The sequence below is a fragment of the Orycteropus afer genome, unplaced genomic scaffold (assembly GCF_000298275.1).
Source record: "Orycteropus afer afer isolate SDZICR_OR568_19922 unplaced genomic scaffold, OryAfe1.0 scaffold00144, whole genome shotgun sequence".
Lineage (NCBI taxonomy): Eukaryota > Metazoa > Chordata > Mammalia > Tubulidentata > Orycteropodidae > Orycteropus > Orycteropus afer.
This window is the reverse complement of record NW_006921731.1, coordinates 7,944,466-7,970,791: the sequence shown is the minus strand read 5'-3', so window position 1 is coordinate 7,970,791 and position 26,326 is coordinate 7,944,466.

Genomic DNA, 26,326 nt, shown 5'->3' with positions numbered 1-26,326 from the left:
GTACTCAATGTATGGTCTCTGAACAAGAAGTGTTGATACCATCCCAAAGCTGATTAGAAACGTACATTCTCCAGCCTTGTCCCGGGCCACACTGAACCAGAATCTGCATTCTACCAGGAAAGTTCTGTCTATACTGAGATTGAGAAGTACTGCTGCTAAGTCACTAAGATACCTTGTCTTTCAATACAGAAAGACTGCTTTACCCAAGTTCATTTTTAACACCAGTAATTAGGATGGGGATGCATGCTGCTACTATTCTATAACTACAAAGTTCAGTATTTGTGATCATAGAAATTATTTTCTGTTTGACCAAAATAAAATTACAACATGCACAGTATTGTGATGGTTCCTTAAGGCAGTGTTTCAACTCTAACAATAGAGTTGTTGTTGTTATAACTTATAGCAACCCCTCCTTGAGTTTCTGAGGCAGTATCACTATGGAAATAGATTGCCCTATCTTCCTTCTGAGGAGTGGCTGGTGGCACCAGCCTTCTGGTTAGCAGTCAAATGCCTTAGGCACTATGTTACCAGAGCTCCTGGATGTTAAAGAGCAAGAGGAAAATCACTAGTTCTGCAAATGCTCCACTACAGAAGGAATCTTTGAGCAAATACACTTAGGGATCATTGTAACCAGTCCCAATCTTGGAGATTCCCAATGAACAGGAGCATATTAATGGCTTTATTGAATCTTATAGTATTATATGACACTTTGTATAATTTGATGTTTCTCAAACTTAATTAACTGTGGAACCCTTTTTTTTCTGAGGAAGGTGGCATAGTGTCTAAGGCATTTGACTGCTAACCAGGAGGGTGGTGGATCAAACCCACCAGACATTTCTCGGAAGGAAGATTGGGCAATCTACTTCTGTAGTGATACCACGTCAAAAAACTAAGGAGGGGTTGCTATGAATCAGATTAAATTAAATGCCAGTGAGGTTTCTTTTCTTTTCTTTTTTTTTTTTTTTTGGCTTATTATTGACAGCTAAGTGACTCCAGAATATTATGACTTAAGCAATAGTGTAGGAGACAATATGAAATAGAGGAATTCAGCTATGTGAAGAGAGGAGTAAAATGGATGCCAGGATAATGTCAGGGACTGAGAGCTTCTGAAACCACAGCAAGCTTGTTTTATACTCTGTAAATTGCATTGTTCTGCACCTCCTGTCTTCTTTACATTGGTGTTTTATGACTTAAAAATATCATTTCAAGTAAGTGAACCTTTCAGTTATTGCATCTGTAAAATGGGCACAACAAAATTCCCCAGCCTCAATTAATGAGTACTTGTATAAATTGCTTAGCACTGCTTTACACATAAGTACTCCACATGTGTTAGTTTTAGTATTATTGAAGAAATGAAAATGTTAAATTCCATTCAAAAGATCTAACCAAAAAAATACAAGAACCTAGGCCAGTGCATTCTAATAGAATTTTTTAAGATGATGAAAATATTCTCAATCTGCATGCCCAATAAGATAGCCTATAGGCACATGTGAAGACTGAGCATTTGAAATGTGTCCAGTGTAAGTGAAGAACATAAGTTTTAATTTCACCTCATTTTAATGTTCTTAAATTGAAAACCCACATGTGGCTATAGCTAGTGGCTACTGTATTGGACTATACTGACTAGAAATGGAGCATTCACCTGCAGCAGGTCTGTAAAGGCTGATTATGGGTACTGTTCATCATTCCTCAGCCCCTGGGGACCTTTTTTCCCACAATAAATGAGGATAGAGGTATGGTGAAACCGTGAAAATGTAGGCACAATGTAAAAAAAAAAAAAAAAAATACATTAATAAAATGGTGCTGTTTGAAAATGTAAAATTTTTCACATTTTACCTATAGCCTGAAATGGTTAAAATGAGACTTACGCTTCTGACCTGTCTGCCTAATGCCCCATAAAGCTTTATGAGGCTTTTTAAGAAATGGAGCTTGGGATTCTCTGTGGTGAAACTGTCTGTGGATTATTGCTTTGAGTGGTGCTGTTCCTCCACGTATCGCCTTCATGAGCCACCCAATGAAGAAAAGTATATTCCACATATTCCTTTATATGAGAGCACTGTGCTTGTGCAGGAGACATTATGAATAAGATTCCTGCCAGAGAAGCTGAGATACCCAGGGGGCTAGAGGGTATTCTAACTTTCCTGTGTGAGACTAAAACAAACCCTCTGTCATGGAGTTGATCCTAACTCATAATAAAATAAAATAAAATAAAATAAACTCACTGTCCTGGCGTAGGATCTGACTCATAGCGACCCCTCCTTGGGTATCTGAGTCGGTATCACTACAGAAGTAGATTGCACGACCTTCCTTCCCAGGAAGGTTTTAACTGCCAGGCTTTTGGTTAGCAGTCAAATATCTTAGGTACTACGCTACCAGACTCCTAGTGACCCTATTAAAAAAAAAAAAAAAAAAACAACCAGAAAAAACGAACTCACTGCCATTGAGTAGTTCCTACTCATACTCGCTGCCCTCGAGTTGGCTCCGACTCATAGCGATCCCTCCTTCGGTTTCCCAGGCAGTATCACTATGAAAGCAGATTGCCCAACCTAAGGCACTGCTAACCAGAAGGTTGGCAGTTCAAACCCGCCAGCCACTCCTCAGAAGGAAGATGGGGCAATCTACTTCCAAAGTGATACTGCCTCGGAAACCTAAAGAGGGGTCGCTATGAGTCGGATCCTACTTGAGGGCACATAACAACAACAACAAAAACAACCTTCAGAGGAGAGCTGCTTTAAAGCCTATCATAGTGCCTGACATATTGCAAATATTTAATTGCTTAATAAATGCATTGGGTAGCTAAATCAAAGGGTGGATGGATGTCAGAAAGGGAGGGAGGGAAAGACAGGAAGTTACCACAAAGCGGAGTAGGGAGAGATGGAGAGAGGACAGGAGGGGACAATAAAAGATTCTATTCTACATTCTTCAATTAGCCAGGTTATATAGCAGCAGTGTCAAAATGTAGAAAATTTCCATTATTCATTCCCAGGCTTGAGGAAGGCAGTTGTACACACTTTAATTCACTCTCAGATTTTTCCTCTGTTACTTAATATGCTCATCAGTTACTAGTTTTGAGACACAGAATTAAGAAACTGTAATTAGTCAGGAAATTCTAATGTCAGATGATCTCTAAAACCCTACTCTTCCAATAATTTGTAACACCATTGAGCACTGCAACAATGTGTTAAAAAGTCTCTTTAACCCTATATTTTACCATAACCCCTAGGACAAAACTTGGAAAAATATGACTCCCTTTAATGATTGATGTATGAGAAGTTGAGATTGTGGAAGGCTATGGTCTACAGTGGGAACCCTAACTTCATATTGGGGCTTGACATATTTCAGATTCCATTTGTGTTCTTTCAGACCATTAAACCAGCATTGTGGCTATGCACAGACAAGTTCTAGTACAAACCTAGGGAGGGGCAGTTTGCCTTCAGGAAGAATGTGATTGAAAGTAGATTATACTCCCACAAAGAACTAGGGAACTTGCTTCAGAGAGTCCTTTTCTAATTTAAATTAAGATAGGGTCTTGGTATTGTTTGATAGACACCTTGTGGCTAAAACTCAGCCTGCCTGGTCATGTGTCATAGCTATTCCCAAACACTACCTAGGTTGTCAAGGCCTAGAACCAATCCTGTAAACTTTTCCTATCTTCAAATCAAAATCATGGTTTTTCCTTGCTTCTGTAGTCCTACCTGCAACAATGGTGATACTGTCTACCACCAATCATGATTTGATGATGATTTCCCTTTTAAAAAAAAAAAAAATCATATATAATTAGTCCCATGGCCATGACTCAGTGGACTCCATTCAGCTTTCTATACTATGTACATACTATGGTTTTCCTCATCCAGGATTATTGTCTTTGTCCTACCCAAACCTTAATAAAAATGTCTCTACTGAACCTGTTTGAATCTGGGGTCTCTTTTCCCCTAATACATTGATTGGTTATCATTAAGGTAGAATCTATTCTGCTGGCTTTGGGTAGGGTAAGATTTGACATGCTTTTTTTTTTTTTAATCATGTAAAGCCAACATATAGAATTAAAGACATTTCCAAAGCACTGACTAGATAGTCTGTGTTTTGCAGACACATAACAAAATTGTAAGCAGCCCATCACTGTTACAAGCTATTTGACTTTATTTGGATTCAAATGCAGAGAACAATCGAAAGACCTCTATCAGCAAGAATAACCTATTGACATGTAAGAAAGGATGATAAATCAGTTCCTAAAAGGCCTAAGATTGCTACTCCTGTGAAGAATCTTAAATGAGAAAAGCTGAAAAAGAACTAATCTGGCCACTTCAGTTTAAATGTCATTATCATTATTGTGAGGAAAGTAGAATATTTCATGTAAATTTGTTAACTAAACTGAACTGAGTAAAATAAACTAGGGAAAACAAAACTCCATTATTATAATATATGTGGTATTATTTTGAACCATAGTTTCAAGAATTTCTGGTAATTATCATCTACTATGCTTGAGAATCCTGTTGTTTGTTTTATTTAAATTTTGATATTTCATTGGCATTTGGCATTTGTTCTTTCATTTAATAAATACTCAGTGCCAAAGATATTCATTCTAATGTTTGATTGATTGTTCTTATTATCTCATCAAAACTATGACTTTTTATTGTATTGAAATGCAACCTATTGAAGCAAATGTTTAGTGTAATTAGGACAATTAATTACCTAGAACTCTACATTTTCAAGGTACAGAAGACCAACTCAAACCAAAATGAGAATTACATGCTTCATATAACAAAAGAGAGGAGCTCTCGTAGTGTAGTGCCTAAGACATTTGACTGCTAACCAGGAGGCTGGTGGTTCAAATCCACGAGTCACTCCATGGAAGGAAGGTTGGGCAATCTACTTCCATAGTGATACTGACATGGAAACCCAAGGAGAGGTTGCTATGAGTCAGGTCTGACTTGATGGCACATAACAACAACAACAAAACAGTTCAAATAATGACCCCAGGCGTTCAGGCAATGTTGGATCCAGGTTCTTTTGTTTATTTATTTATTTATAAATTTTATCGTGATTTGAGTGAAAGTTTACAGAGAAAATTCATTTTCCATACAGCAGTTCATACACATTTTGCTTCATGACATTGACTGCCATTCCCCACAATGTAACAGATCTTTTCCCACTTCCTTCCCATAGTTACCTCTTCTCTATCTCCTTCCCTCCCATGCAATCCTGCCTCCCCCACAGCTGTCTCCCTGTGAGAGCACACCCCTTCCATCCTCCCATGATCTATTGCTACAAGGATTGTATCTACCTGATGTAAATGTTCACCCCATATGCCTGTCTCTTTGGTTGGAAACAACAACAGTGAATTCAACTCCACACCTGACAAGTAACTAGGAGTTGTAATCTCAGGAATCTCACCAGGCTCTATCAACCAGCACCTTGGTCTTCTTCTTTTCTTTTTTCTTATGATTTTGAGTTGTGTTCTACATTGTTCTCTCACTCTATCCAGAATCTCCTCTACCTATTCCCCTCTGATTGATAAATAGTGGTACCTGAGCACTATCTAGTTCTTCTGGTCTCATGGTCATATAGACTAAGGGTCACATGATGTACTAGCCCATTGGACTAATTATTTCCATGAGTCTTTGATTTCCTTTATTTTTTTTTTTCTTTTTCTTTATTTTTCTTTGCTCTGGATGAGGAGACACCCATTGTTGCATCTAGATGGCCGCTTGCAAGCTTTTAAGACCCCAGTCACTGTGAGACCATGTTTCTATATAACCACCTTGTATGTATGTAGCCATTTTTGCAATATGCCTTAGCACTGTACTCCACACTTTAGTGATTTAATTACTGGAAAAACCACAAAGAGTCCTAACTACCCCCACCTCATTCTCCTTAGCAACAACCAATCAGTAAGTGATAGGGAAATACCTTACCTAAAATAGTTAGAAACGACAATTGGTGGCTTCAGCCCACCAGACAGAGCCAATCAAGTAGGAACAACTAGCAACTTGGAAATGTCAACCAATCCTGTAATTTTCTGATTGAAACTTCCTCCTTCCTGCTGTACCCCCTATAAAAACCCCATTACCCCTGAGTTTGGGGCTCTCAATCCTGAACCACTGCGTCAGTGATGGTTGAGGGTCCGAGCTCAAGCTTGAATAAACTAAGGCACTTGACTGCTAACCAGAAGGCTGTTGGTTCAAACCCACCAGCCACTCCTCGGAAGGAAGGTTGGGCAATCCTACTTCTGTAGTGATACTGCCTCGGAAACCTAAGGAAGGGTCGCTATGAGTTGGGGCCGACTCGATGGCAAATAACAACAACAACAACAACATGCTCTTGCAGTGGAATCGGCTCCTTGGTGGTCTTTGGGGATTCAAGAACTGGACACATTTGGGGGCTCGTCCGGGATCCCCAGATACCCCAGAACTCCCGACCCAGGGGGTTGCAGCTGGCTGGTAAGTGTTTTAAATGTTTGATGTCTGTTTAAGTCCTTTGTGTAGTTTAAATGTTTGATGTCTGTTTAAGTCCTTTGTGTAGCTTAAATGTTTGATGTTTGTTTAAGTCCTTTGTGTAATACCTGGGGCCCATTTTCTGCAGAGCTGACTTTGGCCAAAGTGGATGCACGGGTGGGCCATCGGCCGGAGGACCTGAGAGACATTCCAAGGCCTCCTCTGGAAGGGGATTAGAAAACCCCTTCAACCTGGGAGGAAACAGAGTTACCCTCCAATCTGGAATTTGTAAAGGGAGGAAGCAGGTTGCTCCCGCAGCGCAGCATGAGGCTGTCGTCCTACTTTCCATTTTGCTTCCAATCCATGGGAGGCATTTTCTGTCTGTCTTTTTGTGTGTCTGTTTGGTTTTTGTTAGTGTCCTTAATTTTGTTCAATCAGTGGATGGACGAAATGGGATAAACTGTGACGACTCCTCTTTCTCTCCTGACTGATAATTTTAAGGAAGTTACACAAAGAGCACATAACTTAAGTTTAGAAATAAAAAAAGGAAAATTTGTTGCATTGTGTAACTCGCAATGGTCAACGTTCAATGTGGGGTGGCCAGCCGAAGATACATTTGATCTTCAGATTATTTCAAAGGTGAAAGAAGCTGTGTTCCGGTCCAGCGGGGGTCACCCAGATCAGGGGTCATATATTATCACATGGCAGGATTTAGTGGAAAATCCACCTCCCTGGTTAAAGCCATTGTTACCTCTTTCTCTTCCTAAGCAGGCACCTAAGACTGTCCTGGCAGCACAAACTCATACTACCCAGAAGAAGGAACCTGAAATTAAACCTTTGGCGCCAACCTACCCAGTATTTCAGGGTGGAACGGAGGAAGAACTCCTTTTCCCCCCTTATCAAACCCCTTCAGTAGGTATTGCAGCTGCAGAGGGTGCGCTGCCCCAAGTGCCGGACAATGGTGGGACAATGGCAGCAGCAGCAGGTCCGGTGGCCAGCACCTGTGGAAGAATGCAGTGCACAGCCCCCTCTAGTGGACCAGCAGATTCCACAGTCTTGCAGTTGTGGGCTTCAGGGCCCGCAGACGCAACCGGCAACCAGCAACTTCACTATTGGCCTTTTGCCACTAGTGACCTGTATAATTGAAAACACAGAATGCCAAATTCTCAGATAATCCCAGAGATTTAACCGATCTCCTAGAGACTATTTTATTTACTCATCAGCCTACCTGGGATGATTGTCAGCAGCTCCTCCAGATTTTATTCACCACTGAGGAACGTGAGAGGATCCAGATGGAAGCCTGGGAATCTGTTTTGGGGGATTAACGGGCAACCCACTACTAATATAGATGTGATTAATGCCACCTTCCCTTTGACTCATCCTAATTGGGACTTCAACATGACTGAAGGTAAGGAGAGACTCCGGGTGTACTGTCAGACTCTAATGGGAGGTCTCAGGGCAGCTGCAAGGAAGCCCACTAATTTGGCTAAGGTAGGTGACGTACAGCAAGGGAGGGATGAAAGTCCTGCCAGTTTCTTAGAAAGATTAATGGCAGCATTTTGTCAATATACCCCCATGAATCCGGAAGCGCCTAAAACTAAGGCCGCACTAATCATGGCTTTTGTGAATCAAGCAGCCTCAGACATTAGGAGGAAATTACAAAAAATTGACAGACTAAATGAAAAAAGGAGCTCTGGTAGCATAGTGGCTAAGACACTTGCCTGCTAACCAGACGGCTGGCGGTTCAAACCCACCAGCCACTCCTCGGAAGGAAGGTTGGGCAATCCTACTTCCGTAGTGATACTGCCTCGGAAACCCAAGGAGGGGTCGCTATGAGTCGGGGCCAACTCGACGGCACATAACAACAACAACAACAAAATGAAAAAAGTATTCAGGATTTAATGTTAGTTGCAGAGAGGGTTTATAATTACAGGGAAAGTTCAGAGGACCGACAGGCCAAAGCACTAGTGGCAGCCAGTGACCAGAACACTCGGAACTTTGCAAAAATCTTACTTGCCTCGACAACCGGGAGCGTCCGAGAAAGAGAACAACAACTGCAGAAAATCGCAAAATACCGAGGTAAGGGGGACCCCCCCATGGGAGGATGCCCTAAACTGGGCAAGAATCAGTGTGCCTATTGCAAGGAAGACGGACATTGGGCAAAAGAGTGCTCAAATAAAAGAACTCATAAACCACAGACTAAAGTACTAGAATTGGGGGAACTCAGTGATTAGGGGTTCGGGGGTTTGGTTCCCCTCCCCAAACCCAGGGTAACCCTTAAAGTGGAGGGGACTCCAATTGATTTCCTGATGGACACCAGGGCACAATATTCAGTCTTACTCAAACCCCAAGGAAAATTGTCTAATAAAACCTCCTGGGTTCAGGGGGCTACAGGAACAAATCAATATTCATCGACTACCCAAAGAACAGTGGATCTCGGTGTGGGTCGGGTATCCCACTCATTCATGGTAATTCCAGAATGCCCCTATCCACTTCTTGGGAGAGATATACTAACCAAGATAGGAGCACAAATCCACTTTCAAAAAGGAGGGGCAACCAATATGGACACTATTCAAGTGTTGACTGTACACCTAGAAGATGAATATAGACTCCACCAACAACCCCCTCCTCCCCCTTCTGAAAATATAAAACAGTGGTTATCAGCTTTTCCCAAGGCATGGGCTGAAACTGGAGGTGTAGGGTTAGCTAAACATAGGCCACCAGTTTATGGGGAAATTAAACCTGGAGAGGACCCGGTCAGAGTCTGTCAGTACCCTATGTCACGAGAAGCCCGGGAAGGCATAACCCCTCACATCAGGCGCCTGTTAAAATTAGGAATACTCCGACCCTGTCAGTCTGCTTGGAACACCCCTCTACTCCCTGTTCGAAAACCTCATTCCAATGATTATAGACTGGTACAAGACCTCCGGGAGGTCAATAAATGGGTCATAGACATTCATCCTACTGTTCCTAACCCATACACCCTCTTTAGTTCTTTACCCCCAGATCACCAATGGTACTCAGTCTTGGACCTAAAAGATGCATTTTTTAGCTTACCATTAGCCCCAAAGAGCCAGGATTTGTTTGCCTTTGAATGGACAGATCCCACGGAAGGCATTAATGGACAACTAACCTGGACGCGATTACCCCAAGGGTTCAAAAATTCGCCTACAATCTTCGAGGAGGCGCTACATGAAGACCTGGGTAAATTCCGATCTGACCACCCCAGTCTCACGCTGTTACAATATGTAGATGATCTCCTAATTGCTGCAGCAGACTACGAGACCTGCTTCCAAGGAACCAGAGACTTACTCCGGACATTAGGAGACATGGGTTACAGAGCCTCAGCCAAAAAAGCTCAACTTTGCCAACCCGAGGTGAGCTATTTGGGGTATATGTTAAGAGAGGAACAAAGATGGCTGACTAGGGCCCGCAAGGAGACTGTGCTAAAAATCCCTAGACCCAACACCCCACGCGGGGTGCAGGAGTTCCTAGGATCAGCCGGCTCCTGTAGACTCTGGATACCAGGTTTTGCGGAATTAGCAAAACCTCTCTATGAAGCAACCAAGGAGGGGCAGAAGTTTCAGTGGACAGAGGCCATGGAAAAATCCTTTAATTCACTTAAGAATGCCCTTTTGTCCCCTCCTGCCCTTGGACTGCCTGATGTGACAAAACCCTTCCATCTATACATAGATGAAAATAAGGGGATAGCGAAGGGAGTTCTAATCCAACACGTAGGCCCCTGGAAAAGACCAGTAGCCTATCTCTCAAAGAAATTAGGCTCAGTGGTGGTGGGGTGGCCCCTGTGCTTATGCATAATAGCAGCAATGGCATTACTAGTCAAAGATGCGGGCAAACTTACACCGGGACAAGGACTGTATATCACCACCCCGCATGCCATAGAAGGAACTCTTAAGCAATCTCCTGATCAATGGCTTAGCAATGCACGGCTCACCCACTACTAAGGACTGTTACTGAACTCAACTAAGAGTATCTTCCAGTCACCTACGGCACTGAACCCTGCCACCCTGTTACCGGATCTGGATTTGGGTGCTCCATTCAATGATAGCATCAACATTCTGGCTCAAGCGCACGGAAGCCGAGCTGACCTACGACACAAACCCTTGCCGGATGCCAACGTCACCTGGTATACGGATGGGAGAAGCTTTGTACATAATGGACAAAGGTATGCAGGGGCATCAGTGGTGACGGAAACTACAATAGTTTCGGCTGAACCATTACCAGCTGGAACATCAGCTCAACGAGCTGAACTGATAGCATTGACCAAAGCCCTAACTTTAGGAAAAGACAAAAAGTTAAATATTTATACAGACAGTCGTTATGCTTTTGCCACGGCACATATTCATGGGGCAATTTATCTGGAAAGGGAGCTATTAATCGCAGAAGGAAAGACAATTAAAAATAAAAACGAGATTCTAAATCTACTAGCTGCCCTATGGCTCCCAAAGAAACTTGTCATCATTCATTGTATGGGACACCAGAAGACTACCTCTCCAGTTGCCCGAGGCAATAATTTAGCAGACCAAACTTCCCAAGAAATTGCACTGTCTACCAACCTGGTATTAACCTCCAACCTACCTGATCCTGGGAGCCCTGCCTTACCAACGAACCCCAACTACACTGAAGAAGATTTGAAATGGATTAAACAACTACCTGGAACTCAGTACATATGCAACTGGTGAAAATCAGCAGATCACAAAGCCATCCTCCCTGAAAAACTGGGAGAAGAAATTTTATTCAAAATACATCAGACCACCCATGTAGGAACTAAAAAGATGCAGGAATTATTAAAACAGGCTGATGTAATAATTCAAAATGCTCAATCTAAAATTGAAGCAATCGTTTCTGACTATAAAGCCTGTCAATTAACCAATGTTACTAAAAACCCTCCGAATCTAGGCTCCAGATCAAAAGGCAACATACCAGGAACTTGCTGGGAAGTGGACTACAGGAGGTGAAACCAGGGAAATACGGATATAAATATCTGTTAGTCTTTATAGATACCTTTTCAGGGTGGGTGGAAGCCTTCCCCACCAAGAGAGAGAAATGGCCCATGTTGTAGCCAAGAAACTACTAGAAGACGTCCTACCCAGGTATGGTTTTCCTACTACAATAGGGTCAGATAATGGACCCTCATTTGTATCTAAGGTAATACAGAGTTTAACAACTATTTTTGGGGCTAATTGGAAATTACATTGTGCTTACAGACCCCAAAGTTCAGGCCATGTAGAAAGAATGAACAGAACTCTAAAAGAGACCTTAACCAAATTAACCATAGAGACTGACAGAGACTGGGTGACTCTCCTCCCCTTCGCCCTATTTTGGGTCTGTAACTCTCCTTATAAATTAGGATTGACACCTTTTGAAATTGTCTTTAGTAGACCTCCACCTATTACTCCAGATTCCAGTCTGATTTGTTATGTGAAATTGGTAATTATGAACTCATTTATTCTCTTCAAGCTCTGCAACAAACCCAGCAGGACATCTGGCAGAACTTAAGGGCCCTCTACCAATCTAATCCCCCTCCCGAACCTCACCAGTACCAGCCAGGTGATTGGGTGTATGTGCAGAGACATTGACAAGAGACTCTATAAACTCGCTGGAAAGGACCCTACATCATGATCCTGACAACACCCACTGCCCTTAAAGTTGACAAAATAACCTCCTGGATTCATGACACTCACGTCCGCGAAGCCGATCCTGACCAGGACCCACCATGGTACATCTCCAAGGACCCCAACAATCCACTCAAACTAAAACTCCAGAGATATGGACCTTACTAGTATTAGGGAGTTCTGGTGGCATAGTGGCTAAGGCACTTGACTGCTAACCAGAAGGCTGGTGGTTCAAACCCACCAGCCACTCCTCGGAAGGAAGGTTGGGCAATCCTACTTCCGTAGTGATACCGCCTCGGAAACCCAAGGAGGGGTCGCTATGAGTCAGGTTTGACTCGACGGCACATAACAACAACAACAACAACAGTATTAGGGAGTTCTGGTGGCATAGTGGCTAAGGCACTTGACTGCTAACCAGAAGGCTGGTGGTTCAAACCCACCAGCCACTCCTTGGAAGGAAGATGGGGCAATCTACTTCCGTAGTGATACTGCCTCAGAAACCTAAGGAGAGGTCACTATGAGTCAGGTCTGACTTGACAGCACATAACAACAACAAGTATTACTGTTAATAACTGGTAACTATGTAAATCCCTTGTCTAGCCTACACACACCTCAACAGTTAACCTGGATAATCACGTCAGCCACAGGGGATGTTGTCAGTTCTATCATGGGCAACCATCCCCCTAATACCTGGTGGCCTGACCTACACTTTGACTTATGCCAATTAGCAGCTGGATCCTGGGACATCTTTGATTGGGAACCCAACAAAAACGGTACTCCTGAATGTTCAGGTAAACCCACATGTCAGTGGTCATGTGCTTCTGGGGGAATCAATGGCTGGGGAATAGGTTGTGGGCACCCCGAACTCCGCCAGTAACTCTGTAAGTTACCATTTTATGTTTGCCCAGGGAGAGGAAGAGACAGAGCCTTAGCAAACCAGTGTGGGGGGGTACCAGACTTTTATTGCAAAGTGTGGGGATGTGAAACGATGGGAACCACTTTCTGGAAACCTTCCTCAACTTGGGATCTCATCACAGTAGACAGGAATCATTCCAGTGATGGATTAACCATCAATTCTTGCCAATCGTATATAGGAAATGGTCCATGTATGAATTTCACCTGTAATCCTATTAGAATCCGATTTACAGAGCAGGGAAAACAGTATAAAACCTGGGTGACAGGCTGATCCTGGGGGCTTCAATTGTACCAAACAGGGTACGGCAATGGAGTCATTTTTAATATTAGACTAAAAATTGAATCCTGGACACCCCCTGTTGCAATTGGGCCCAACTCAGTGTTAGCCCCACAATCAGTACCCTCTTTACCCTCCAATAATCGGGGCAACACATCAGTCCAAAATTTGTCTCCCCATGTCACCCCTTCAAGGGGCAACACATCTGTTCAGAATTTACAGGAAGACCCCCTTTGGAAAATTATGGTCCAGACTTTCCAACTATTGAATCTAACCCAATATAATTTGACAGAATCTTGCTGGCTGTGCTATGATATCAAACCCCCCTATTATGAAGGTATTGCATTTATAGGGAAATTCAACCAGTCAGAAACTCACAAAATCTGTAGATGGAATCATAAGAAACCTGGACAACTAACCTTACCACAAACACCTCTGCAACCACACTGAAACAACTATATATCAAACTGTATACTACATACCATCTCCTAACGGATGGTGGGCATGTTCTTCAGGATTATCCCCTTGCCTCCATGGGCAGGTTCTTAATTAAACTAAAGACTTTTGTATATTAGTCTACTTGGTACCTCATGTATTATACCACCAGTACGATGATTTCCTAGATAAATGGGAAACTGTTCCTTACCGGGTCAAACGGGAACCAATTTCTGCTATAACTTTAACTGTTCTACTAGGACTAGGACTGGCGCGAGCTGGAACAGGAATTGCTTCTATCACAACCCAGCATCAGCAATATAACTCACTTAGAGTGGCAATTGATCAGGATACAGAAAGATTAGAAGAATCCATTACCAAACTCCAAGAATCCTTAACCTCGCTAGCAGAAATGACTTTACAATTAAAAAGAGGTATGGGCATCCTTTTCCAACAAAGAGGAGTTTGTGCCGCTCTAGGAGAAGAATGTTGTTATTATGTAGACCACTCAGGAGTCATAAGAGACTCTATGGCTAAAATAAGAGAAGGACTAGAAAAAAGGAAAAGAGAGTGTGCCCAAAACCAGGGATGGTATGAAAATTGATTTAATTCTTCTCCTTGGCTAACATCTCTGATATCTGCTCTCACAGGACGAGTCATTATAGGACTAATTTTACTAACAGTTGGACCTTGTATTCTAAACAGATTAGTCAACTTTATAAGAGATAGAGTAAACTCTGTACAACTCATGGTCCTCAGGCAACAATATCAACTACTTCACCAAGACGATTCAGGTGTTAGTACAGTACATTGTAACCCAATATATAATAACACTTAAGAAACTCATGATTGAGTTTAGTGCCAAGAGAAAGGGAGGAATGTGAGACCATGTTTCTATATAACCACCCTGTATGTATGTAGCCATTTTTGCAATATGCCTTAGCACATACTCTATGCTTTAGTGCTTTAATTACTGGAAAAACCACATAAAGTCCTAACTACCCCCACCTCATTCTCCTTAGCAACAAGCAATCAGTAAGTGATAGGGAAATATCTTACCTAAAATAGTTAGAAATGACAATTGGTGGCTTCGGCCCACCAGACAGAGCCAATCAAGTAGGAGCAACTAGCAACTTGGAAAATGTCAACCAATCCTGTAATTTTCTGATTGAAACTTCCTCCTTCCTGCTGTACCCCCTATAAAAACCCCATTACCCCTGAGTTCAGGGCTCTCAATCCTGAACCGTGTATTGGTGATGGTTGAGGGTCTGAGCTTGAGCTTGAATAAACAACCCCTATGCTTTTGCAGTGGAATTGGCTCCTTGGTGGTCTTTGGGGATTCAAGAACTGGTCACAACATCACCACTCACCAAAGTAGAATGTAGAACAGTGTTTTTGTGTAGTATGTTATGACAATCGAACTTGGTGTACCCTTAGTCCATGATCCCGAGTCTGCAGGTCCAACTACTTGCTCCCTCAGGGTAGCTGACTGTGGCCAAGAAGCCAGTACAACCTTGTCCCTTGTCAGTTGTACTATATACCTGGACATTCTTACAGCATGTACAAATATGCTTGTAGAAACATTGTCTGCCAACCCTATACATGGTCATGGGCACACTCCCCCCTGCCAAGACATACCTATGGAACCAGTTTCTTAAATGTACCATCAAGAGGCTGTTTTTCTCAAACTCTTGCCTCTGCTTTTCAATCTGATGCTCCAATTCCCAGCAGACTCACCACCTATATATACACATACCTTGTTTATTGTGCTTAGCTTTATGTAGCTTCACAGATAGTACATTTTTTACAAATTGAAGGTTTGTGGCAACTCTGCATTGCCGCAGTCTATTGGTGCCATTTTTTCCCAACACTATGTGTTTACTTTGTGTCTCTGACACATTTTGGCAATTCTTACAAATTTTAAACTTTTTCATAATACTGTTGCACACTTAATAGACTACAGTATAGTATAAGCATAACTTTTATAAGCACTGTTGTTGTTATGTACCATTGAGTCGGACTTGACTCATAGCGACACCTCCTTGGGTTTCGGGGCAGTATCACTATGGAAGTAGATTGCCCTATCTTCCTTCCGAAGCTTGGCTGGTAGGTTTATATGCACTAGGAAACCAAAATTTCATGTGACCTACTTTGTGCAATATTCACTTTATTACAGTGGTCTGGAACCAAACCCACAGTATCTCTGAGGTATGCCTGTATTTCAACTCTAGCAAAGACAGAAAAATTTTCCTTCAAATTTTTAGCAAATGTCATAGGATAGGATTAACTCTGATGAATCTTTCACAAGGAATGTATGGTTCTGTAACAACCATACCCCAACTCTTGTTGTTGTTGTTGTGTGCTGTTGAATTGGACCTGACTCATAGCGACCACTCCTTGGGTTTTCGAGGCAGTATCGCTGCGGAAGTAGATTGCCCCATCTTCCTTCTGAGGAGTTCCTGGTGGATTTGAACCACCTGGCTTCTGGTTAACAGTCAAGTGCCTTAGGCACTACGCTACCAGAGCTCCCACACCCCCACTCTAAACTCCCTAAATTTCTCTCTAAAGGCCAGGAGGGTGGAGTACTCGGATGGGGAAGACAAGGATTACATACATAACTATTGAGCCCATTAGTGACATTAAAAACAAAACAAAACAAAACCTATTCTCCAATCAATTCTGACTCATGGTGGCCCCATGTGTGTCAGAGTAGAGCTGTGCTCCATTGGCTTTTCAATGATTGATTTCTGGTTTTTTTTTTTTTTTTTTGTATAAATCCCAAGGCCTTTCTTCTGAGGCACCTCTGGATGGACTCACTGACAATGGTTTTCTTAATAGCTGACCAGGTTAACCATTTGCACCACCCAGGACTCCTTAGTAAGGTTGCTGTTATGTGCTGTTGAGTCAAACTCGTTTCATAGTGACCCCTCCTTGGGTTTCCAAGGCGGTATCACTACAGAAGTAGATTGTCCAAACTTCTTTCCAAGGAATGGCTGGTGGGTTTGAACCACCACATTACTAGTTAGCAGTCAAGTGATTTGGGCACTATGCTACCAGAGCTACTCCTTAGTAAGATTAGCCTCATCTATACCATAGCTCTTGTAGCATAGTGGCTAAGGCACTTGACTGCTAACCAGAAGGCTGGTGGTTCAAACCCACCAGCCACTCCTCGGAAGGAAGATGGGGCAATCTACTTCCGTAGTGATACTGTCTCAGAAACCCAAAGAGGGGTCTCTATGAGTCAGGTCCAACTCAACAGCAAACAACAACAACTACATACCATATCCACTGAGAGAGGAAAATATAGTTCCACAGAAGGATGTTCAAACAAAACCCAAATCCACTGCTACTGAGTAGTTTAGAACTCATAGGGACCTCATAGGATTTCCAAAGCTGTAATTCTTTACAAACAGATTACCTTGGCTTCTTCCCACAGAACAACTGGTGAGTTCAAATTTCTGGCTTTTTGTTCAGCAGCCCAATGCCTTAACCACAGCCACCAGAGCTCGTTTTAGAAAAAGAATGTTGAGTAAGAGAAAAAATATATATATTTGTTTAGTCTAGGAATATGGTCTATAGTTACTCCATTTTGCAAATTGTCCTCCAGTACCAAAAAAGTAGAACACATTTAAATCACATAACAATTTCAAGTTAGCCTAATTTCATGTTTTGAAATAGCCTTTGATTAGTTGAGATTAGCAAAATGGAAAGATTCAAAGGTATATGACGGTAGTTTTTGTACTGTGCAAAGCCATAAAACCAAATAAGAAAACCTGAGCACTATCATTTTTCAATTCAGTGAAAAATTATACTGTAAGGGTCTCTGTTAGGAGCTCTGGTGGTACAGTGATTAAAGCATTTGGCTGCTAACCAAAAGGCCAGTGGTTTGAACCCACAAAATACTCCATGGGAGAAAGATGAGGCAGTTGGCTTGCATAGAGATTTACAACTTTGAAAACTCTATGGGGCACTTCTGCTCTGTCCTACAGGCCACTCTGAATCCACTCTATGATAGTGGGTCCTAAGGATCTGTGGAATTAATAGCTATCACATTCTGTTTTGCCACCACTAGATGATGTCAGTTCTTCTACTTTGACCTCTTATAACACTTTGGCTGAAATGTCATGTGCACTTATCACACTCTACCTTGAATTACAAATAAGTGTCTTTTTGTCTGTTTGTTTTGTTCTTACCCTAATGCCAAGGAACCCTGGTGTGCATTAAAGCCCCTGGTTGCTAACCAAAATGTCAGTATTTAAGTCCACCAGCAATTCCGGGGCAGAAATATGAGGCAGTCTGCTTCCATAAACATTACAATATTGGAAACCCTATGGGGCAGTTCTATTCTGTTTTACAAGGTCGCCATGAGTCAGAACCCACTGGATGCCCTAATCCTTTAGGATACAATACAACACTTGAAGATTGGAAGATCGTTTTCTTCCTTTATTCAATGAGTTCTCATTTAGTGTTTAATAGTAGAACATTTTATGTAACATTAACCATCAGCATGTTAAACCTAAGTTTTTTTTTTTTTTTTTCCCACAATAAACCATTACACAAATGCCAGATTTATTTCTTTACTATCAGAGAGTATAGTTATTTTAGAATATTCTTATTGATCATGCACTGTGAGGCAGGTGTGAGATGGACATATGTGCATTCATCATCTTTAATTTTCTAGACTGGAATTTCTACAAGCTTATGCTCATCATGCTTTTTTTCTGGGACTAGCACTGAATAGTCTGTCATTGTTGGGTAGATAGGCTACCAAGCCGTCACAACAAACTTTAGCTCATTGGTTATCAACTAGGGCACTTTTACCTCTCAGGAGACATTTCTGATTGTTACAACTTGTGGTGGGAGGGTGCTACTGGCATCTAGTGGGGTAGAGACCAGGGATGCTGTTAAATATCCTACAATTAAGAGAAAAGCCCCTTACAACAAGAATTGTCCAGCCCAACAAATTAATAATGCTGAGGTTAAGAAACTGTGCTTTAGAATAATTATATTTTCTGTGTACACAGGTAAGAAAACTAACACTCAGTATAAATATCAATTTTTCTAAACTCACATTGATAATAAATTACAAAGCATAAATTTTAACCAAATTTTGTCTGATTTCCTGCTGCAGAATTAGACATCAGTTTGCATAATTATATGTAAATTTGAGCAAGTATTGCCAGGCATAATTTAGAAAACGAAATCAGATATCATCTAGTTAATTACTCAGTGGTGTACTGCCAGTTTACTAAGGCTATATGCTGTTTTGGAATACTCTACAACAAACCTGTTAATAAGTTTTAAAATAAAAATAGTGGCCAGGATTAACAGAAAAGTTTTCTAACAAAAACCTCTTTGAGGTTTTGCTCTAAAAGTAAATAGGCCAGGAAAAGTCACTATCTCTTTTTAGAGTTTTAGCATGCTCTTTCCTTTGGAGACTAGATTTATTTGAGTCACGTTACACCATTATATCACAGCTCCAATCAGATTTCCTGAAAGCTTTATGGAGCCAAGGATAGGGTTCTAAAATTCATTTTTACCAATCACGTTAAAGAATTATTTCTCATCTCTCCAGAAGATGTTACATCACAGGACATATTGGACATATTCATAGTTCTAAGACCAGAAATACCATGGAGATAAGAGTTATTCATTGAGAAATCGAATGTTTAGGACATCTCATTTCAGTCATAACTACATAAAAAGGAAACAATTCTACCTCTTTTTTTGACAAGCATCTTTTCTACATTTATTCATTGGTTCTGCTAGCAACATCACTTAAAAAAAGAAAAAAAAAAAAAGAGAGAATTTACCAGTTTGGAAACATTGAAGTTATTTTTAAGGTGCAAATTCTGATACAGCAAACTTGGACCATATGTATCCTCTGAAACTGATACAGATAGTATCTTACAGACTTGGAACATTTGTAATAACTTGACTATTCCCAATTCCCTGTGTTTTTGTACCCTTTTCCTGACAGCCAGACATGTAAAATAAATATTTTCATTGGGTAAACAGATATGTATGCAATTAAAAAAAAAAAAAAAAGGAGGAAGAGGGAAGGCTGGGTATCTTAATGATAGTCAGACTAGAAGTTTCAAAGCATTATTCTATTTTCACAGGCCCTGGTGGATTATGGGGACTAGAGAGGGTGCAGTTAAAAATCATGTTCTAAGCCACATAGCATAGTGCCTAAGGCACTTGACTGCTAACCAGAAGGCTGGTGGTTCAAACCCACCAGCCACTCCTCAGAAGGAAGGTTGGGAAATCTACTTCCGTAATGATACTGCCTCGGAAACCCAAGGAGGGGTCACTATGAGTCAGGTCCAAGTCCACGGCACATAACAACAACAACAACAGCAAGCCACATAGGTTCATACTGTAAATAGTCTAGACTATTTCATTGATTTTCCAAATTTATTTTATAGTTATAATTGTATAGGAATAAAAAGCAGAGTTGTTATTTAAAATTTCTTCTCTTTTAGTTTCCTGTATAGTCAAAACTAAGAGACATCTGGATGTGGTATTAATACACAACAAAGATTTACTTGGTAAAAATTTTGTACTGTACTTGTAGCACGTGGCATAGCTGGGAGCAAGATAGACATGAGATCCCTTCCAGAAAAGGATTTTATCTGTCAGAGAAGACAATAAATAAGCAATTGCTTTAAAAATGTGACATTTGGGAAAATTGGTAGGAGAGTCATGAAGAAGATGTGTAGTTAACACATTCAAATAAAACAAAATTGTATTTGTTCCATTAGCTTTGGCCCATCCAGTATATGTGTTGTTTGTAACAGAATTGAGTTAAGACAAGTTTGGTAGAAGTCATTTGGGGGACACAATTCAGCATGTCAGAGGAACATATGATCTCTCAGTGAAACTGTTTAGTAGAGGCTTCCTCATTTGTTCATTTCCTTCTGGTTCTGAAATACTATAGCATTAATGATTATCTGAATGGATTTATTCAATGGAGGATTTCTCCATTACCCTGACTTTACTGAACAGCAGCCCAACTAAATAATGTCACTTTGGTTGACCAATTGGCATCAATTCTGCTGAGGGCCAAATAACTCACCTTGACATAGTCCATACAGCAGCACTTGTGACTCTTCAAAGAGAGTCATTTCTAGAATTAGAGGCATATATAATAGTATTTTCCAATCATCATTTAATGAGTAGTGTATAGAAGAACCCATGTAAGAGGAAAATACAGAACGTTTATTTAAGTATAAATATTGTTTTGTTGTGTTTAGTATTTTCTTGTATAAAAACACACTGAAATTAGTAAATCAAACTCAGGTAAAATTGGACCAAATTAATGTGAGTGGCAACAGTCCCTTCTAGTGGTAATACTTGAAGGTGTCTGTAGATCTGATCCTCGTATTTCCTTTGGTTATGGTTATGCACACTAGTTCCAGTCTTCTACAGTATATTCTCAAAAACAAATAAAAACATTTTTCATGGTTCATGTACATTTAATGGTTAATGCTTTATGTGTATGTCTTCAATACAGAGTTAATGTGGGCTATGGCGTAGTGCCTAAGGCATTTAACTGCTAACGAGAAGGCTGGCAGTTCAAACCCATCAGCCACTTCTAGGAAGGAAGACTGGACAATCTACTTCTGTAGAGATACTACCTTGGAAACCCAGGGAGGGGTCGCTACGAGTTGGATCCGACTCAAGGGCAGTGAGGTTTTTTTTTTTTTTTTTAATACACATTAATAGTGATAAAGTACTACTAGTAAGTTTGCTATTTAAGATGTTTCTCTTGGTCTACTGTGCCTGGAACACAATATGGATTCAATTTTTTTTTTTTTTGATAGAAAGATGAATACTTGATAAGTATCATGAAAAAGAAACACAGAGGAGTATGAGAATGAATAAAAAGGTAACGTGACCCCAATTGAAAGAGAAGGATTAATAAAACCCTCTTCAAGGCTGATAAACCAAACCAAATACACTGCCGCCGAGTTGATTCGACTCATAGAGACCCCTCCTTGGGTTTCCAAGGTGTTATCTCTACTGCAAGGAGATCGCCCAACCTTCCTTCTGAAGAGAGGATAGTGGGTTTGACCCACCAGCCTTCTTGTTATCAGTCAAATGCCTTAGGCACTATGCCACCAGAGCTCCCCAAGGCTGATAGTAAGGGTGAGATGGGAAGTCCAAGTGCGAGCAGATTAAAGGAAGGACTGAAGGAAAGTAGAGAGAGAACACTTCAGTCAGAGTACAATGGCCGTGAAACCTGAAGTGTCTCTGTGCATTTTAGACACTGATAGAAGGTCAGCATGGTAGAGCTGCACCTTCAGTGTTAAAATGCCCAAGCATAAAGCAAAAGTGTAAGTACAAGTATAAAGCCACGTTTTCTTTACAGGTTCCAAAGCTTTGTCTGTTCCTCTCAGTCCCAAGAGCAGTGTCATTTTAGTCACTATGTTGTTGTTGTTGTTGTTATGTGCCGTCGAGTCGGCCCCGACTCATAGCGACCCCTCCTTGGGTTTCCGAGGCAGTATCATTACGGAAGTAGGATTGTCCAACCTTCCTTCCGAGGAGTGGCTGGTGGGTTTGAACCGCCAGCCTTCTGGTTAGCAGTCAAGTGCTTTAGCCACTATAAGAATCCAAAACAAAACAAAACAATTCACTGTCATTGAGTCGATTCCAACTCAGGTAAATCTTTAGGGAAGTAGATTGTCCAGTCTTCCTTCTGCAGAATGGCTGGTGGGTTTGAACTGCCACTCTTATGGTTAGCCGTCAAATGCCTCAGGCACTATGCTGCCAGAGCTTCTTATAAGAACCAGTGCAGTGCAATAATTGGAACTCCAAACTAAAGCCAAGTTAGAAACTTTTTCTCCTTCTATATTTCTGGAGTCACTCAGTTTGGATGTTTCAGAGAGGCATGTTTAAGGCCTTTATCAATTCCTAGTTCTACCTCCACATCTCACCAGGAAACTTAGCAGCTATTGCAGTTTTAAGCATTCGTGGGGTTGCTCTGGAAGCACTTTCCTTTCCTCCTTCATTATGGGAGAGGGAAACTTTCAGCACTCCAGTTGTATGCCAGAGTTAGAGTTGATTCCAACTCATAGTGACCCCATGTGACAGAGTAGAACAGCCCCATAAGATTTTCTAGGCTTTAATATTTAAGGGAATAAATCTATATCTTTCTCCTTTGAGCCTCTCTAGGTGAGTTCAAACCACCAACCTTTTGGTTAGCAGCAAAATGCCTAACTATTTGTGTCATCAGGGCTCTTCCAGCATTCCAGGAATCCTTTTCAAAGAAAACCATTCTGAGACCTTTCACTACACAGTCCTTTGTTGGTGTGGGCTGTGATCACTGATGCTAAGAATCAGATTTAAAAAAGCAAATTCGATGTAGGTAGCCCAACACTTTACTTCAGGATGTGAATGCATTTGACTTTTGATGCTTTGGCCAAAATTGAGACAGCAAGAGTCCTATACAAATAATTCTTGTTACTTGAGAAAGAGGGAAAATGTGTAGGGACCAGATTATGAGAGACCTTCTAACTATGATGGAAAGATTGTACATGAAATAATTTACGAAGTCAGGATATATAAAAATCTTTAAAATGCTAATACATATTAATTCACTGTCTCCTATGTTAGACCTTGCACTCTAAAGCACTTGGTTTGTGGAAAGCTGTGATCTGCAGTGAGAGCCCGAACTCCATTTTGAGACTTGAAATATGTTTCAGATACCATTTGGATTCTTTCTGACTATTAAACCATCATTGTGGTTATGCACAGACAAGTTCCAGGGCAAACTGAGGGAAGGGCAGCTTGCCTCCAGGAAAAATGTGGTTGGAAGTAAAGTATGTTCACACAAAGAACTTGGGAAATTGTTTGGTATTTGCCTTGTGGCTAAGACTCAGGCTGCATGGTCGTGAGTCACAGCCTATCCAGAGCACCACCCAGCCAGGTTATCAAGGCCCAGAACCAATCCTGTAACCCTTTTCTATCCTTCATCATGTAAGTATCCCGCTCACGGTCCTTTCCCTGTTCTGCAGTCCTGCTGGCAACAGTGACGAATCGATCTACCACCAATCATGATTTTGTGATGATTCTCTCTCTCTGTCTTTTTTTTTTTTTTTTTTTTTCAGTCATATATGATTAGCCCCATGGCCATGTCTCAGTAGACTCCATTCAGCTTTCTGTACCGTGTACACAGTGATGGTTTCCCTCATCCTGGATGATTGTCTTTGTTTTGTTTCTGTCCTGTCCAAGGCTTAATAAAAGTGTCTCTATTGAACCTGTTTGAATCTGGAGTCTCTTTTTTCTATTATATTTCCAAATGTTTTTGATCTTAAAACATACTTAAAGGAACAACTAGTACCATATAACTCTGTTACGCTATTAACTGTGTTATATTTACAGACCTATATCTGTAAATATTTGCTATTAGATATTAAAATAGAACTTTTAATGACTAGTATTTTCATGTTTTCTAAACAAAATGAATATAGAAAGCAACTAAGAAAATCAATATATGTGTAATTCACCTAGAATTTGTATCTTTTACTGACAATAAAAGCCAAAATAAAATGACTTTACTTAAAACTTAAAAAAAAAAAAAAAAAAAGAGTTGTAGGTAATACAATAAACATAAAGCAAGTTGGGTTTCTAACTGATGTTATAGATTTAACCAAAGTCCTTCAGTGATCCATTTGTCGTACGTCTACTGATTAAGCATGTAAGTTTCTTAACGGGAAAAAACAGCTATAGTTTTGGACATACACTGTATTCAAAATTTAATTTTTAATAGCTAAAAATATGATAAGTATGGGTGACAGAGAAAACATAAAATTTGGTTTCAGAGAACCAGTTCTAATTAAAATTTGGTACTATCCATTGCTGTCATGGGCAAATTCTTTACTCTCTGTATTCTCAGCTATGGATAAAGGATAATGGAACATTTTTATGCCTACTTTAAAAAGCTGTTGTGGTGAATAAATTATATGTTTTCATAAACACATTTTAAATCCTGAACACATTTAAATCATCACAAGTAAATGAAAAACATTTTTTTCATAAACTTTCAACAATTAGTCCTACAATTAGGCAATGTTCTGCTTTCTTTTAACTATTGAGAGTTTACATTTACATACATAGAGGTAAATTCTTTCATTGGACTCTGTAGTGCCTAAACACATGGTGTTACCATGAGTTGGAATCGACTCCATAGAGTTGGGATAATCTGACATAAAAAAACTCAGGAAACGCTGAATGAGTCACAATTTTCTGAATGCATATGAGTTTCTCATTCTTCAGTGATAAGAATTAGATTTTAGTTGTAATTACCACGACCTTTCTACTTAATTACACTCTAAAATAATTTGTTGGATATAGAGCTAGAAATTTTATTTTCATTATGTGTATTTAATTTGGGACAAATGAACAAAAATTAAAGGATAATTCATAGAACAAAGACATTAATATTATTGGACTCATATGCGTTATAAGGAGGTTGAGGAAAAATTTAGAGCCATTAATTTTCAAAGCCCAACTCTATTTGAAACAATAATTTGGTTAGCATCTGACAACTGGGCAGGGTAATAAAAATCTTTGACTCCCATTTTCTTATTGCTTACTGAATATGAAGTTGAGAGAAGAAAAGTGAATTGTATCAAATCACAGAGCATGTTAGCCATGGACCGGGCACCAGATTCCTTTGAACAATGATCAATATTCATTGAAAAACAGAGAAAAGTATTGAACCTCCACTTTCCGAAATGCTGCCTACTAATTTCCATTGCTTAAAGATTTAAACAACAGTCAGCTGAAATGTTTTTGGTTATCAAATTTTACCCAGAAATTAAGCCAAGTTTTACAAGATCCAAAGATAATTTAGATCATTGGTTCTCAACTTTTCTGGGCACAGGATGCTTTTGCATCTCAAAAATTAGTGAGTACCCAAAGAGCTTTTGTTTACGTGAACTATATCTGTAAATATTACAGCATTTAGATATTAAAACACAGTCTTTTGAAATGTAAGAATACAGGGATGCACATGCTTTTTGCTGACAGAATGCCCTGCAGCATATGCCCTGCAGCCTCTGGGAAATTCCACTGTAAACTCAAGAGACAGTGAAAGTGGAAAGGTAACTAGCATCCTAATGTTTATGAAAGTAGTCTTGATCTTGCAGCCCCCTACTGCATTCTAGAACATTAAGAGAATAAGTTGCAACTCTTCTTTCTGCCGGTTTTCTTATTAGTTGGGATCTAAATTGATAGCTTTTCACTACATGCTTTTGTCTCTCTTGCTGGTTCTTTCACCAAAGCTATAAATCAGCATTCTCTTTAGGACTACTAGGGGAAGCTGGGCTATACTTAGATAACAACAGGTCTACATATTTTTTCTCTGAAATATATGCTTTTTAAAGAGAAATCATCCCAGGATATTATTATCACTGAATCAGATTTTCTCATTCCATTTTGAGATCCATTCTGAAAACTTATTGTGTAACATACTTTGAACATTGATACACTTCATTCATCACTGTTTTAAGCTAAGCACAAAAAATTAAATTTAATACCATTTTACCAAAAACTCATTTAAATCAGTTCATATGTAATAAAATACTGTAGAGTAATAAAATAAAATAGCAATATGACCATCA